Raw genomic sequence first — 16,211 nt, forward strand, 5'->3', positions numbered from 1 at the left:
CAGAACTCTCAATCTAAGTTGGTCTCATTTCTCCATGAGCCTTCATCAGAACTGGGGAGAAGATTTCGCGGGGTTGGGAAGGATGAGGGAGGGATGAGAGCACGGATGGAGGCTCAGAAACTGCTCTGGTGCAGTTTGGGTCACATTCCTATCTTTGAGTTTTGATAGCCACTCTAAAAATACTGTCTCTTGTTAACCTGTCCTTTCCTCTAATTAGTGACCTTTCTCCCTCCACTCAGCCTCCTTCCTATTCAGGATTATGATTGCTTAAAATGAGTTTATGGCTTTGTAGTTATAAGCTGCTCAGATGAAGTGCTTAGCTGGTTGGGAGTTAATCTGGAATGGGTAGAGCCAGCATTGGGCCCCAAGGCTTGCTTAATACAGGTATTAGAGCCTTGGGCAGCAGAGCAGCAGGGCGCTCCCGTATTCCCTCAGGCCACTGGCAATGCTCATTTACTTTGTGTACTAGCAACTCTTACCAGAGAAAAACACAACTACTGCTCCTTTGTTTATTGTTACTCCCAAGTTGCTAAGGGCACACCTGGTTGCAAGTGAGTATGCTGATGACATTTTCCCTTATTCTTTTTCTAAGTATATGAAAATCTGCTGGATTTCATTCTTACTAGCTCATAGAATTTAGAAATGAGACACTATAAAGTATTAAAATGTTTAAACAATAGGTTACTTCTTGTTGATTCTCTCAGTAAAATTCTGTAACGTACAGATATATGGAAACATGGTGTTGTGAAAGATTTTCAGATCTACGTCAGTACTTCAAAGGAAGATCAAGAGAGGTTAAGTATCTTGGCCATGGTTCCTCAGCTTGTTTAATGCTACAACAGACAGAAAAGGAACCCCCCCCCACCCCCCAGCTTTATCCTTGGTGAGGCTTGGGGAAGGAGGAGTAAAATCAAAGAGGGCTTCATTAGAAATTGTTCCAGGTCAGAGGAGAAGAGACAGTAACAAAGCAAACTTCAAAATTTAATCTCCATTTTACTTCACAACTGTATAGTTACTTTTACTTTAGTTAGGATGGACTGGAATTTTTCAAATCAACTGACCCCACCCCCCAAGAAAGGAAAAAAAAAAAAAGGCAGAGTACAGGAGACCCCAGGAGGAAGGGCAAGTCTATATGACAAATTCTTATCCTCACACAAGCAAATGCAAGCCACAGGTTGATTCAGCCTGTTTACCCGCCTGGAAAGACCCTTCCCTAAAAGTGGATTTATGAATGGCAGTTTTTCTGACCACTTACCGTCTTCACTGCTCATGTGATAATTGCAAAGGGTATGGAGAGATTTCCATGTACACATCCTAGGCAAGGAGGTTACCTCATCCGTGAGATGAGTTTAAAAACACCACGCCTCGGGGCGCCCGGGTGGCTTAGTCGGTTAAGCGTCCGACTTTCGCTCAGGTCATGATCTCGCGGTTTGTGGGTTCGAGCCCCGCGTCCGGCTGTGTGCTGACTGCCAGCTCAGAGCCTGGAGCCTGTTTCAGAGTCTGTGACTCTCTCTCTCTGACCCTCCCCTGCTCACGCTGTCTCTCTCTCTCTCTCTCTCTCTCTCTCTCTCTCCTAGAAATAAATAAAACATTAAAAAAAATTTTTTTTTAAACACCACGCCTGCCTCTGAGCTGGAGTTTGCATGCTATGTCCCCTTCAAGTGCTTGGATTTTTAGTGCAGGAAAGATGCTTCATTCCATGAAACTAGGGTTTCTCAGTGCTCCTGCGGAAGAACAGGTCTACCTGGGACGGGGCTCAATGTGACCCATTGCAAAACAATTTTGTTGACATCTTTTAGTTTACAATCCATGTGAAAAATTTCATTTCCTTCCAAATTGTTCATGTTGGTTTTAACATAAAACTTTATTTTTAACTTCCTAAAGCTTCAAGTGAAATTCATATTCTCAAAAAATTCTGTTTCTCCTGAGGCTGTGTGTAACTTCTCCATGCCACCTTCTTTCTCTCGGGGGAGTGCCCTTGTGTGTACACATCCTCCTAGGAAACAAAGTAAGCTACATCATAGGCTCGATTCCTTAAAACTTCTATAAACTTTCTGTATCGTCTGTAGTAAAACACCACGCTTAAGAACTACCTTATGACTGAAGGAATGTGTTCCAGGAAATTTCTTCCCAGAAGATGCACGTGGAGAGATGATGAGAAGCACAACTCTGAGTTATAAAATGTTGAGAGTTTACCATACCAAACAGCTAAGGAAATGCGTACAGAGTAAAATCCTGACAAACATGCTGAAAAAAAAGCCTCTCAAAACCGTGAGGGAGGCAAAAATGGTAGCCCAACGAATGTTGCCTGTGAATGAGTGGGTGGATGAACGAATGGGTTTCAAGGCAGTGGCTCTCAACTGTGGGAGCTTTATTCTTTAGGGGACGTTGGTGATGAGGTACTTCTGATTGTCACGACTGGGAGGCAGGGGTGCGTTGCTCCTGGCAGCCGTGAGCAGAGCCAGAGATGCCGCAGAATAACCTACTGCGTCCTAGACTGCTTCCCACCACAACAAATAATCTGGTCCAAAATGTCAGTAGGGCCAGTGTTGGGAACTCTGGGGTACAGTTAGGAGAGTGGGACGAGGGTGCTGGGAAAGGGGAAGAAAAGGACTGAGCAACAGAGACTAGTCTGGAGACACAATGCTCGGACATCTGCTTGTGCAGAGTGACACCTGCATGTGCAAAGTGGCCTCTTGGGGTCCCGGAATGGAGCCTCACAACCACCGCCTCCAGCTGGGACCTGGGAGGGGAGGCGCCTTAGCTCAGCCTGCCCCTTGGGGTGGGGGAGGGCAGCGCTTCTTTTCTAACCAAGCCTGAAAGGGCTTTGTTGTCCGAGAGGCCTAGTGTGCTCTCAAAACATCCCTTTGCCTCTTTGAGAAGTTCTGTATTTGTTTAAAAATACCTTAACAGAGGAAGACTTTCATTCCAATAATGACACAGAGGCTAAATTGAAGGTGATAAACATTTTTGTGGGAAAGACTGTCAAATGTAACAAGCCAATAAAGAGAAATTGCTCTTATTAAATCCTTTTTCTTTTTGAATAGGGAAAAATGTCCCAGAACTTTGCTTCTTGTCGGTAGTGGGCCACCCCAGAGGACAGAAGGGAGTACAGAAAGGCTTCAGTGTTTCCTATGGAAGTTCCTGTTTCCTTGGAATGTGTGTGAGAAAGTGAAGCTTTGAAATACATAACCTAAGGGAGAGGGAGACTGACTTTGGGGGTAGTCCCCCGCCACCAAGCATTTGTATTAATGAGCTGGATGGTAAGAAGTGATAGCATTACAGACCACTGGAGTCCAGAACTGTTTTCCAACAATTAAAATGTATTTTAATCATCTGGGCTTCTACCTTTCCTTAGGCTGACTGAGGCGGGGGAAGTAGCTTTGGAATCTGCACTGAGAGCCAAGCAAGTCCACACTTGTAAGTCAATCCTATTCTTGGAATTTTCCGACTTCAGAATAACATTTCCATTTCGTTTCCTAAAAGCTTTTTTTGGAGGGGTTTCTTTGTGTTTGGTAACATGGAAGAGAAAAGTTGTGAAGATGGTGTAACACAGTTTCTGCATTCAGGGAGCTTAGAGCAGGAGAGGCAGCCACACAAAAATGTTAAACACTGCAAAGCATGTTAAATCCCAATAAGAAGCCTCATAAAAGGGCTCGGGAGCAGAGAGGGATGGGACATTGGATTTAAATCCTTGAAGATAGAATTTTCAGTAAATGGGTGTGAGGAGGGAAGGCACAGAAGGAACAGCATTTTAGAGATCAGAAAGCACAGAGCCACAGGGTCTTTGTGGTAATTCCTGTAGGGAAAGGGGGCTGGGGCACGGCATNAGAGCTGAGGAGTTGGGTGGTATTCTCTGGATGATAGCCACAGAAGGTTTTTGTGGGGATGAGCAGATCTGGGTTTTAAGAAGTGAGTCTGGCTGTATTCCCACCAACAGTGCAAAAGTATTTCTCTTTCTCCACAAACTGGTGCAGCCACTCTGGAAAACAAAAATGAACAACCCGGGTGCCTGGGTGGCTCAGTCAGTTAAGTGACCAACTTTGGCACAGGTCATGATCTTACTGTTGGCGAGTTCAAGCCCCACATTGGTTCTGTGCTAACAGTTCAGAGCCTGGAGTCTGCTTCAGATTCTGTGTCTCCCTCTCTCTCTGTCCCTCTCCTGCTTCTGCTCTGTCTCTTTCTCTCTCAAAACTAAACATTAAAAAAAAAGTAGAACTACCCTACAGTCGAGCAATTGCACTACTAGGTGTTTATCCAAAGGATACAAAAATGCTGGTTCGAAGGGGCGCATGGACCCCAATGTTTATAGCAGCACTGTCACCAATAGCCAAATTATGGAAAGAGCCCAAATTTCCATTGACTGATGAATGGATAAAGAAATGTGGTGTGTATACACACACACACACACACACACACACACATATACAATGAATATTACTCAGCGATAAAAAAGAATGAAATCTTGCCATTTACAACAACATGAATGGAACTAGAGTGTATTATGCTAAGAGAAATAAGTCAGAGAAAGACAAATATGATTTCACTCATGTGCAATTTAAGAAACAAAACAGATGACCATAGGGGAGGGAAGATAGAAACAGAGGCAAACCATAAAGAGACTTAAATACAGAGAACAAACTGAGGGTTGCTGGAAGGAAGGGGGGGAGGGATGGGTTAAATGGTGATGGGCATTACAAGAGGGCACCAGTTGGGAAGAGCACTGGGTGTTTTATGTAAGAGATGAAGCACTAAACTCCTAAAACCAATATTACACCGTATGTTAACTAACTTGAATTTAAATAAATAAAAAAAAACCAAAGGGATTCTGGCTGTAGTGCGGATAGAGGGGTGGGAATGGAGGGGAGGCAGGGGAGGGAAAAGAAATATTCAGAGGCTCTAACAAAAACATTTTGACATTCTCTTAGCATCTCTTTAGACATCTTTGACCTTGGAAATATATACAGAAATGTATTCAATGAAAAGATCAATGTGAGCTTTTGTGGTTCCAAAAGCCCCTTTGTATTCCAGAGTTTTCTTTTGCTTTAGCGTTCCTTGTTATGCTGAAACTAGACTCCCTCAGAATTCTCCTCCTTTAAGTCTGAAGTTTCTTGTTTACGATATAGCTTTTAACCCTTGGGTATCATTTACCTTCCTCTCGGTATCTATTTTCTGCTCATTGCCTAAGGAGCCTCCCTTCTTGCCCTGAGAGCATGAAATGCACTGTAATTAAAGTGCCTAGTGGTTTAGTGTGATTGTTCTTTCTTGTTTTTCTGAGACCTCGTCCTTCCCCTCTGGCCCAGCCCAGGATATAATCTTAGCATCTATAGTCCATGTCCTGTGACAACCGATTTCAGGAAGGACACTGAGCCTAGACATTCACTTGGGGGGTTCATTTTTCTTATTAATTCCAAGGAAAATTGTATGATGGAAAGNGCCCTCTGTGGCCCAGCCCAGGATATAATCTTAGCATCTATAGTCCATGTCCTGTGACAACCGATTTCAGGAAGGACACTGAGCCTAGACATTCACTTGGGGGGTTCATTTTTCTTATTAATTCCAAGGAAAATTGTATGATGGAAAGTAAACTGATTATATCCTCTTGGACTGAATGAGAACTCGATGTCGATACAAGTATCAACAGGACCAGAAGCGTTATCTTGATGAAATCTGAAATCTCTCTAGGACTCTTGCTGGGCTGCCTGAGATACATAGCACCCTCACTGCCACCCCAGTCAAAATGGCATAATGTACTTGTTTTTTCTCTGGAGAATAGTGCATGGTGACTGAAGATTTCTCAAGTGTCCCACATGGTGGGGTTGTGACTCTCCATCTTTTTCTCTCCTCAGAAATTCATTTAGTTGGGACTGAACCTTCCTGAATAAACTAGGGAAAGATGAAATGTGTGAAATGACTATATTCAGAAATTGGACAGCAGGCAGTGCAGGACCTTGATCCCTAAGAGGAGAATAACCAGGAACTGCATACAGTAGTCTAAGCTTTCTCTTGGAGGCTGTGCTGGCACAGGCTGCTGTAACCAGATATCAGAGACTAGGTGGCTTAAAAGTAGAAATTTGCATTCTTACAGTTACGAAAACTAGAAGGCCAAAATCAAGGTGCAATCAGGGTTCAGTCCTGGTGAGGCCTCCCTTCCGGCTTCTNGATGGGGAGAGAGAGAGAGAGAGAGAACGAACCCTGTGTCTCTTCTTAGGACATGAGCCCGGGCAACTGGGTGGCTCATCCAGCTCTTGATTTCAGCTCAGGTCATAATCCCAGGATCATGGGATCAAGTCCCATGACAGACTGTACTGAGTGTAGAGCCTGCTTGAGATCTCCCTCTGTTTCCCTCTGCACACACACTCACGCATGTGTGCTCTCTCTCTCTTTAAAGAAAAAAAAAAAAGGCTAGTCCTATAGGATTAGTGCCTCACTCCTATGAGCTCATTTAATTACCTTACTAAAGGCCCTGTCTCTAAATACAGTCACATTAAGGGTTAAGGTTTCAATGTATTAGAGGGAACACAATTCGGTCCATAACAGAGGCACTTGTCAGACCGACGTGCAGAGATCCCAAGCAGAGCACAGTCATTTTACTAAGCTAAGGAGGCAGACTGGAGTTCAACAAAGTGGCTAGGATTTTAGGAAAGAAACCACAGAGGTGGGAGCTGTGTGAAGAAAGACCTCCAGAAGTCTCCATAGGCGATCTCTTGAGTGTATTGCTGAAACCCCATGAGGCTGTGAAAGAACAGGGGACTGTAGGAAGCACAATTCGCAGAGCTCGGAAAGGCTGAGAATCAGTCATGTTCTGAGCTGCTAGAATGGAGAGTTCTCCATGTAGGGTATCCAGTCGAGACTGCAGAAGGGTTACACCTTGACAGTAGGGCTAAACCAGCCCAGAGTGAAGACTGCCCTCAACTCACACCTATAAGCTTAATAACAAGCCCTGAAAGGCTCAACATGATCCAAAATTAACCTAGTTGCCTCACAGAAGACTCATGACGCACCCCGTAAAGGAACAGTAAAATTTAACACTCCCCAATATAGAGTTTGTGATGCTGATTTAACAAAAAATCACTGCACATGGAAAGACACAGAAAAATGTGAGTCATAGCCAGGAGAAAAACTGATAAAGTGAAACTACCCAGAAATGACTAAAATGATGGAATTAGCAGACAAAGATTTTAATACAGTTTTTATGCATATGTTCAAATATTTAAAAACATGAATACAGTGATGAGAGAAATTGGATGTGTAAAAAAAAATAGAATTTGTAGCAGTGAAACAATGCAATATCTTACATGAATAATTCACTGGAAAAGCTTATAAGAAGATTAGATATTGATGAAAAGATCAGTGAATTTGACATAGCAAATGAAACTAGACTGAAGGAAGAGACAAAAGACTGAACAGAAGAACATCCGTGACCGGTGGGACAGTATTATGAGAGAATTTTTGGGTAACCAAAGCCTTAGGGGGGCAGGGAGAAGAAAACATGTGAAATAATGGTGAAAAATTGTTCCAAAAAGTTTGTTTGTTTGAAATATAATTCACATGCCACACAATCCACTCACTTAAACTTACATGATTTGATGTCATTTAGTATATTTACAGGCTTGTGCAACTATCATTGCAACTTAATTTTAGATCATTTTTGTCCTCCCTAAAAGCCCTCCTCCAGTCACAGAGTATTTTCACCTCCAAGAGAACCTGCAAAACAATGATAATTAGAACTGTCTGGAGTAGGCATCTTTGAATGTTCCTGATCTTGGTGGAAAGCGTCTAGTCTTTCACCTTTAAGTCTGATGCTAGCTGTGAAGTGTCCAGAGATGTCCTCTATCAAGGTGAGGAAGTGCCCTGTTTTTTCTGCAGTTATTAAAATGATCATATTTTCTCCTCTTTATTCTATATTATTTTCTGGTACATTAATTGATTTTCAGATGTTAAGCCAGCCTTATATACTTGGAATACATTTCACATGTATAATCTTTTTTATATGTTGCTGGATTTGATATGCTAGCATTGGTTGAGAATTTTTACATCTCTATTCACAAGCAGCATAGATCCTTAGTTTCTTTTCATATGCATTTTTTTTTGTCCACTTGGCTATCAGGGTAATACTGGCCTCGTAAAATGTGTTAGGAAGTATCTATTCCTCTTCTATTTTCTGGAACAACTTGTGTCGAATTCATATTAATTCTTCTCTGAGTGTTTGGTAAAAATACACCAATGCTGCTTTTTTTTGGGCCTGAGCTTTGTGAAATTTAAAAATTATTTATTTGATCTCTTTACTTATTATAAACCAAGTCACTTTTTCCATCCCTTTAAAAAAAATTTTTTTTTAATGTTTACTTACTTTTGAGAGAGAGAGGGAAACAGAGTGCAAGTGGGGGAGGTGCAGACAGAGAGGGAGACAGAATCCGAAGCAGGCTCCAGGCTCCACACGGTCAGCACAGAGCCTGATGCAGGTCTCAAACTCATGAACTGCAAGATCATGACCTGAGCCAGTCAGACACTTAACCGACTGAGCTACCCAGGCACCCCCTTGTTATGTCAGTTTCAGTATTTTGTGTATTCCTGGCAGTTTATCCATTTTGTTTAAACTACCTGATGTGTTATTATGCAGTTGTTTATATAGTTTTCTGTGATAATCCTTTTTATTTCTGTAAGTTTGGTAAATGTTGCCTCTTTTATTTGTTTGAAGTAATTTGAGTCTTCCATTGGCTAGTCTAGCTAAAGTTTTGTCAATTTTGTTGCTCTTTTCAAGGAACCAAATTTTGGTTTCATTGATTTTTTTCTTTTTCTACTGCGTTTCTACCTTCTGGAAGCCAGTAATAAAGAGAAATGTCTTTAAAGCAGCCAATGGAAAACAAGACACATTGCTTATAGAGGAAGAGGAAACCCTGCAATACAGAAGATAATGGGAATAACACTACACTTACAACGGATGCATTGCTTCTTTTTAAAAGTTGATTAAACAAACACAAAAAGCACATTTCTTTTGAGACTGAGGTTGTGAGTTTGATGTCTGCATGAGACAGTATGCTTTCCCATGCAAAAACCCTTCTTCTGTCCCTGAATTCCTAGACAGCCACTGTGTCCCAGACTTCTTCATAGTAGAGGTGGTGATTTTTCTTTCCAGTACAAAGGGAAAGAATGGAACTAACAGGTCCTGCTGATACTACCCACAGTGTAGGAACCAGAGTGTGCTGATCTTGATGCTTGTAGGGAAATACTTTTTCTCCCTTATTTTAGCCCTCATCCAATCATTATCAGCCTTGGCTGTTCTTTAGAATCAGCTGGGGAGCATTAAAAAAATACCAAAACCCATCCTCATATCAGACGAATTTAAATTTAGAATCTAGTGGTGGAAGCAGGCCCTTTATTTTTGTTCGTGTGTGTGTATAAATATAAAAAATAAGTGTATATAAAATATGTATGTATAAATGTTGTTTTTTGTTTTGTTTTTGATTTTTAAAACGTTTTTATTTGTTTTTGAGAGAGAAAGAGATAGAGCGTGACCAGGTGAGGGGCAGAGAGAGAGGGAGACACAGAATCTGAAGGAGGCTCCAGGCTCTGAGCTGTCAGCACAGAGCCCGATGTGGGGCTTGAACTCACAAACCATGAGATCATGACCTGAGGAGAAGTTGGACACTTAACTGATTAACTGACTGAGCCACCCAGGTGCCCCTCTTTTTTGTTTTTTGGGGTTGTGTGGGTGTTTACTTATCACATGGAACTTTTAAAATATGTAGCAAAGTGGAAAGAATAGTGATCTTCGAACAGGTGGTACATTAAAGAAGAGTAAGTTTATGTATTTTTTTAATGGATAAAGGCGGGCATCCTGTTGCTGTGGCATTTAGAGTCCATCAATCTTATTTTAGAAAGTAATGTTTTACTTCAAAATGTCAAGGTTTACAGTACATGAGAAATGACATTCTTCACAACCGCTTAAACTTACTATGAATCCTCATAGATATCAGATGAAAATTGTGCAGGGGAGAACATGTGTTAAGAACATTTTTTAAGGGCACAAGAAGGGAAGAGTTTGAAGGTCACCAGTCTGCATGGATTGCTTTCTTCCTTCTTGAGAGCCATACACTAGGATATAGTTTATTTCAAACCTTGTCCTCATAGTTCAGTGAAGCAGAAATGGACCCATGCTTTACAACTGCATCAGTTTTAGGATTGATGAACAATAAGCACTGTGGAAACGTAAATGTGTGCTTATGGAATTGTGTGACTGTGTTGGACCTGGCACTTTCTATATATAATCTGTGGGCAACGGAGAAACACATATGTCTGTGTGGCACAAGTAACTTTTACTATTGTTAATATTTATTGATCTAGCTTATTTTAATAGTAATAATGAAAGCATTCTCTTCTAAAATCAGCTTTCACTTCCTATCAGTACTTTAAATTATCTTGTGGGGCGCCTGAGTGGCTCAGTCAGTTAAGCATCTGACTCTTGATTTCGGCTTAGGTCATGATCGCACAGTTTGTGAGCTCAAGCCCATGTCGGGCTCTGCCCTGAAAGCATGGAGCCTGCTTAGGATTCTCTCTCTCTCTCTCTCTTTCTCTCTCTTTCTCTCTCTGCTCCCCTCCCTCCCACTTTCTCTCTTTCTCTCAAAATAAGTAAAAAAACATTTTACAAAATCTTGAAAAAAATAAAATTATCTCATCTAACCCTGATCTGTTTCTAATTCTGCTAATCCTCAGCAGAGAGGTGAGGTCCTTTCCTGGTTTGGGAAGGACCGTGCCAGTGGGCTGCTGGGGTTTGTGCACGTGCAGTGCTGGGTCTTTGTAACAATCACGTGGTTCCTTCCCATCACTGAGCACAGCTCACCGCAGGCTGGGCAGCTGTGCCGGCGTTCTCTCCAGTGGTCGCTACAGCTGTGGGAAGTTGGTTTTATCTTCTTCAGTGTATAGCTGAGAGAAGGGAGGCTTACGGAAGTTAAGGAACTGCTAGCCCAAGGGCACAGAGCTAGTTGGTGGAGAGGCGGGACTTCCCCCTGTGTTGTCTAACTGATGATTCCTACTTCAGCTCACACAGCTCTTCGGTCTCTGGATCTCGGCAAAGAGCATCAGGATGAGTAACAGAAGGAACATTGGACGAGGTCTAAAGACCAGGGCTCACTTTCTAGTTCCAGTGCCTGGTTAGCTGTGTGACCTAAGTCACTTAGCATCTTGCAATCTGTGGTGTTGTTCGAAATGTGCAGGATGATGTGAGATTTAAACTGTAGTCGGTATATGAGTATGACCGAGGATTCGTTTATCCTGTTTCCTAGTTCCTGTTTTGTTGTAGAATTAGTGGAAATCCATCATATCACCTTTTGGTCACAGAGGTGTTCATAAAACATCATTGGATTTTGTGGAATTGGGAATGAGATTGTTTCCCCCATCTCTGTTGATGCTACAGTGACTGGATTGTCAAAGCTTGGAAGTGCATGGGCGTGTGAAGTGTCCCTGCCTGCTTTTGGCACTGGGGAAAGGTGTCAGGTAGTGTGGACCCAGGCAGATGTAGCACATCGTTTTAGATAGAAAAATATTACCTGTGTGCATTCCAGATACTCCATGAATTGAATGAACTTGAGTAGAGAATGCCTAAATTGTTCATGTTAAGCTCTGAATCTGGTCTCTATCTCTGAAGAATTCTGTAAGAGTAGAGTTAAAAACAAAAACAAGAATGCCATTTACATTAAAGGGACATCACTTATTCAGATGAGGAGAGCAGAAATTTCTAAGCTCCAGCTTACACGGCCTGATTCCCTACTCTAATTTCAAGAATCCAGCTAAAGCTTCTACTGACTCAAGGAATTGTTGCTTCTCCTAAAAAGTTGCTTCAAATGCCTTCTGTGTTTGCTCACTTGCTTCTAGCTAGTCTTGTAAAAAAATAGTAAAGAAGACCAACTTTGGATATTAAATATATACGTAAAGAATAATTAATGAAGGCCTATGAACTTAGCACCTTGCTTGAGAGATAGTTAAAGCTCCCGTCCCCCTCTCCCCGTCGTGTACGCTCCAGTGGTAGCACCAGCCTGAAACTTGACGTCTGTCACTCCTGTGTATTTCTTTACACTTTTCCTGCATAGGTGTGTCTGCCTAAAGGATATATGGCATTGTTCTGCATGTTTGAAGATTTTATATAAATAGAAAAATACTGAAGTATTCCTCTGCCCTTTTGATTTTTTCCTTCAAAGTGAGAATGTTTTTGAGGGTTATTCATATTGATTCAGATAGTTCTAGTCCATTCACTTTCACTGTTGTATGAAATTCCACTGTATGAATACACCGTGTCTTAGTTGAAGCTGGTAAAACAAAGCACCACAGACTAGATGGCTTATCAACAGCATGAATTTACTTCTCACAGTTCTGGAAGCTGGAAAGTCTGAGATCACAGTGTCAGTATGGCTGGGTTCTGGTGAGAGCTCTACTCTGGGTGGCACACTGCTGATTTCTCCTTTTATCCTTACGTGGAGGTGGAGGAAAGAACGTGAGCTAACTCTCTGGGTTCTTCTGATAAGCGTGTACTCCCATTTTTTAAAAATGTTTGTTTATTTTTGACCGAGAGAGCAAGCTTGGGGGAGGGGCAGAGAGAGAGGGAGACAGAGGATCTGAAGCGAGCTCTGCACTGACAGCACAGAGCCCAGTGCAGGGCTGGATCTCATGAACCATGAGATGGACCTGAGCCGAGATCAAGAGTCAGACGCTTAACCGACTGCAACACCCAGGCGCCCCAACTTTTCCCATTCTTAAGGGCTCTCTGTCTTCATGACCTAATTATCTCCAAAAGCCTCCCTCCCCCTCCACCCCCACAAATGCCACCACCCTGGGAATTAGATTTCAACACAGGAGTTATTTGAGCGTTCCCATTGCTTTTCACCCTGGCTCCCAGCTATCAGTACTGCGTAGGACAGAGGAAGAGTACAGGGCGATGAGCAGTTAGATCAACTGCAGACTCGAAATTGTCCTTAAAGAAAAGGACCAGGGTTGGCGGAATAAAATCCAAACTCCTTACCAGGGCGCACACAGCCCTGCCTTATCTGGCTTCCTCTTACCTGGCCACTGTCTCCGGCCTCCCCTTCCCTCCCCTCGTTCAGGGTGGCCTTTTTTCTAGGACTGGAACATACAGGCAGACTCATTCCCACCTCAGAACTCGATGTTCTGTCTGCCTAGCTCGCTGCATGACTGGTTTCTCCTCAGCCTTTATATATCAGCCCTTCCGAGGGGCCTCCTCCAACCACACAATATGCAGCAGCCNCTGTGGTGGGTTGTTTTGTTTTTTTCATTGTATTTATCACAATTTGAAATTACTTACTTTGTGTCTCTCACCGGAACGTAAATGCCCTCCCTGAGGAGAGGGAAATATGGTTTTAAGTTTTGTACCATTAGTGCTTGGCACCAAGTCGTCATTTAATAGATGTTTATTAAGCAGATGAACAAATAAGTAGGTGGAGTGAATTCCAGACCTGGAATGAAAACCTGGTTTGTTAAGATGTTCGATTTGTATACACAGAGTGCCAGCTCTGCGTCTGACGGAAATTTGTAACCCGTGGCAGCGCAGGGGCAGAGAAAACCAGGTTTTCCACAGAATGTTGAGATAAGAACCAGACTTTGAATGAGGCACCGTTAGTCTGTCCTCAACCCGCACGATCAGGTGCGGATGGGGCAGCGACCAGACACCCCGAATTCTGCTCCACACCCGTGTGTATCCCCGGTAGAGATTTCACTGTGTGTATTCATTCAACATTTGTCAAGCGTTTAGATGTTTTCTGCAAACAAAGGGGCAAGCAGCAGCGTGTTGTCACTTTGCTTAATAGTTTAACACAGAGGACGCGTCTGTGTTATTCGGACAGTGACTCAGTTGAGCATCATCTCTGAAGAATCCGGACAGAAGCTGCACTGTTGCCTTCCTATCCTGGGGCCGGTCCTGAGAGAGGTGTGTAAAGAGTGGATGCGACCAGCAGTGTTGTTTTCCTCACAGACTCCGGTGTGCATTGTTGACCTGAGCTGAAGTCGGACGCTTAACCAACTGAGCCACCCAGGCTAGTGTTTTTATCACCTGCTTTTGATTTGCCAGTTTGGCTCAAATCCGGGTATTCCTAATGTCTGGATTTCACTCTGTGTTATGGGGGAAAACAGGAAAGACAGTCCCCGTTGCTTCTCAGACTCTTGGCTCAGTCTCTTGGCTAAGATACTACTGTTATAATATCCAATAAGACACTGTCTCCAAGGAAGAGTGTAAAATTTGAAGAGGGTTATCTTTTCTTTTTTAAAATGTTTAACATTTATTTATTTTTGAGAGACAGAGCATGAGCAGAGGAGGGCAGAGAGAGAGGGAGACAAAGAATCCAAAGCAGGCTTCAGGCTCCAGGCTCCAAGCTGTCAGCCCGGAGCCTGACGCGGGGCCCTAACCCATGAACCACGAGATCATGACCTGAGCTGAAGTTGGCCGCGTAACTGATTGAGCCACCTAGGCGCCGAGGATTATCTTTTCATTATAGATTGTCCTGTGCCAACTTTAGCAAGGGGATTAGGGGAGGTGTCTTTGAAACCATTTAACTCATTTCATATTACCTCAATTGTATTTATGTTCTTTAAAATTATTTTATTTTACTGTGCTGAATATATTCCTGAAAGATTCCATACCTTATGTCTTGAATAAGGTAGACAATAAAATGTATACACACAATATTTGTCTTATATGAAAATGAAACAATAGAATATTCATAATAAATTAATTTGAATTAAAATCTGTTTTTTAAAATCTTGTGTATTATCTAACATGGAGGAAAATGCAGTGCATTTCTGTGTTTTTAAATTATTAAGCATAACATTTGCTTATAAATATGTGATTGGCATCCCACATGTTACCAGTTTTTAATATACTTTTAAAGAAGCAACATCGGGGGGCCTGGGTGGCTCAATCAGTTAAGCATCCAACTTCGGCTCAGGTCATGATCTCACAGTTCGTGAGTTCGAGCTCCGTGTCGGGCTCCATGCTGACAGCCAGCTCAGAGCCTGGAGCCTGTTTCATTCTGTATCTCCCTCCCTCTCTGACCCTCCCCTGCTCATGCTCTCTCTCTCTCTCTCTCTTTCTCAGAAATGAATAAAACATTAAGGAAGCAACATCAATTTCTTTATTACATGCAATTATATTTTTAAAGTAAACATAATTTGTTTTGAGAGAGAGAGAGCATGAGCAGAGAAAGGGGCAGAAGAAGAAAGAGAATCTTAAGCAGGCTCCACACTCAGCATGGAGCCCAACGTGGGACTCAATCACACCACCCTGAGATCATGACTTGAGCTGAAATCAAAAGTCAAGCGCTCAACCGACTGAGCCACCGAGGTGCCTCTAAAGTAAAAATAATTTTAAATAACATTCCGTCACTAAACATGAAGCAACATGGTAAAAGATGCCATCCCATTACCTCTCCAGTCTCCAATTAACCAAGGCTATATTCAGTATCCACTATGGGTTCAGCACCCCAAAATACTTCTTACTGTCATACAAAAACAGATTCAGTTAAGGCTCTGTTGTGATTGCTGTGTGTTGTACTTTTGTGTGCTATTTTTCCGGAGCTAGGTGGATACATATTTCAATTAGTTTAATATTTGTCTCACTTGATAGAAACTGAAAGTTCACTCAGTGAAAAGAAAGAGGGGAAAACGCAAAAAGTAAGAAAGAAGGAGAGAGAGACATACATCTAACATTGATCAAGCCATGAGTCTAGGCACCTCTGTTGACTTCCCAGGGAGAAGTTTGCTAGGTGGGAGAGAAGCGGCAGCCTGGCTCAGGCAGGAGGGGTGTGCGTGGGGTAAAGGGCACTTTGTGACCCCGCGCTCCTGTGTGAGGCTATAGCCCGTCCCCAAGAGCCCCTGCCTCTCACTTTGGTGCTGTTGGCTTCATGGCTTCCAGATTTCCCAAAAGCCAGCAGGGGCTCTCCTTGACCTTCCCTTCCTGAGCCTCCCTGCTCTCTGTCCTCCTGACAAAACTCTAACCCATATTGGACGCTTATGCCGATTTGCTCATTCCCTGGCATCCTGAAAAGTGAGTCGTTTAGTTTTCCAACTCCGAATGTAAGCCGGTGATGACTCAGGATGTGTTCTCAATTTATAATAGGGCATATTTCTTGGTATTTCCTAGTCCTTACACTTTCTTGAAATCTCTCACAGCCCTTCCCGAAGTAACAAAACAAATGAAGGCGCCAGCA

The sequence above is a fragment of the Crocuta crocuta genome, unplaced genomic scaffold (assembly GCF_008692635.1).
Source record: "Crocuta crocuta isolate KB4526 unplaced genomic scaffold, BGI_CrCroc_1.0 scaffold54, whole genome shotgun sequence".
In the NCBI taxonomy this organism is placed as follows: Eukaryota; Metazoa; Chordata; class Mammalia; order Carnivora; family Hyaenidae; genus Crocuta; species Crocuta crocuta.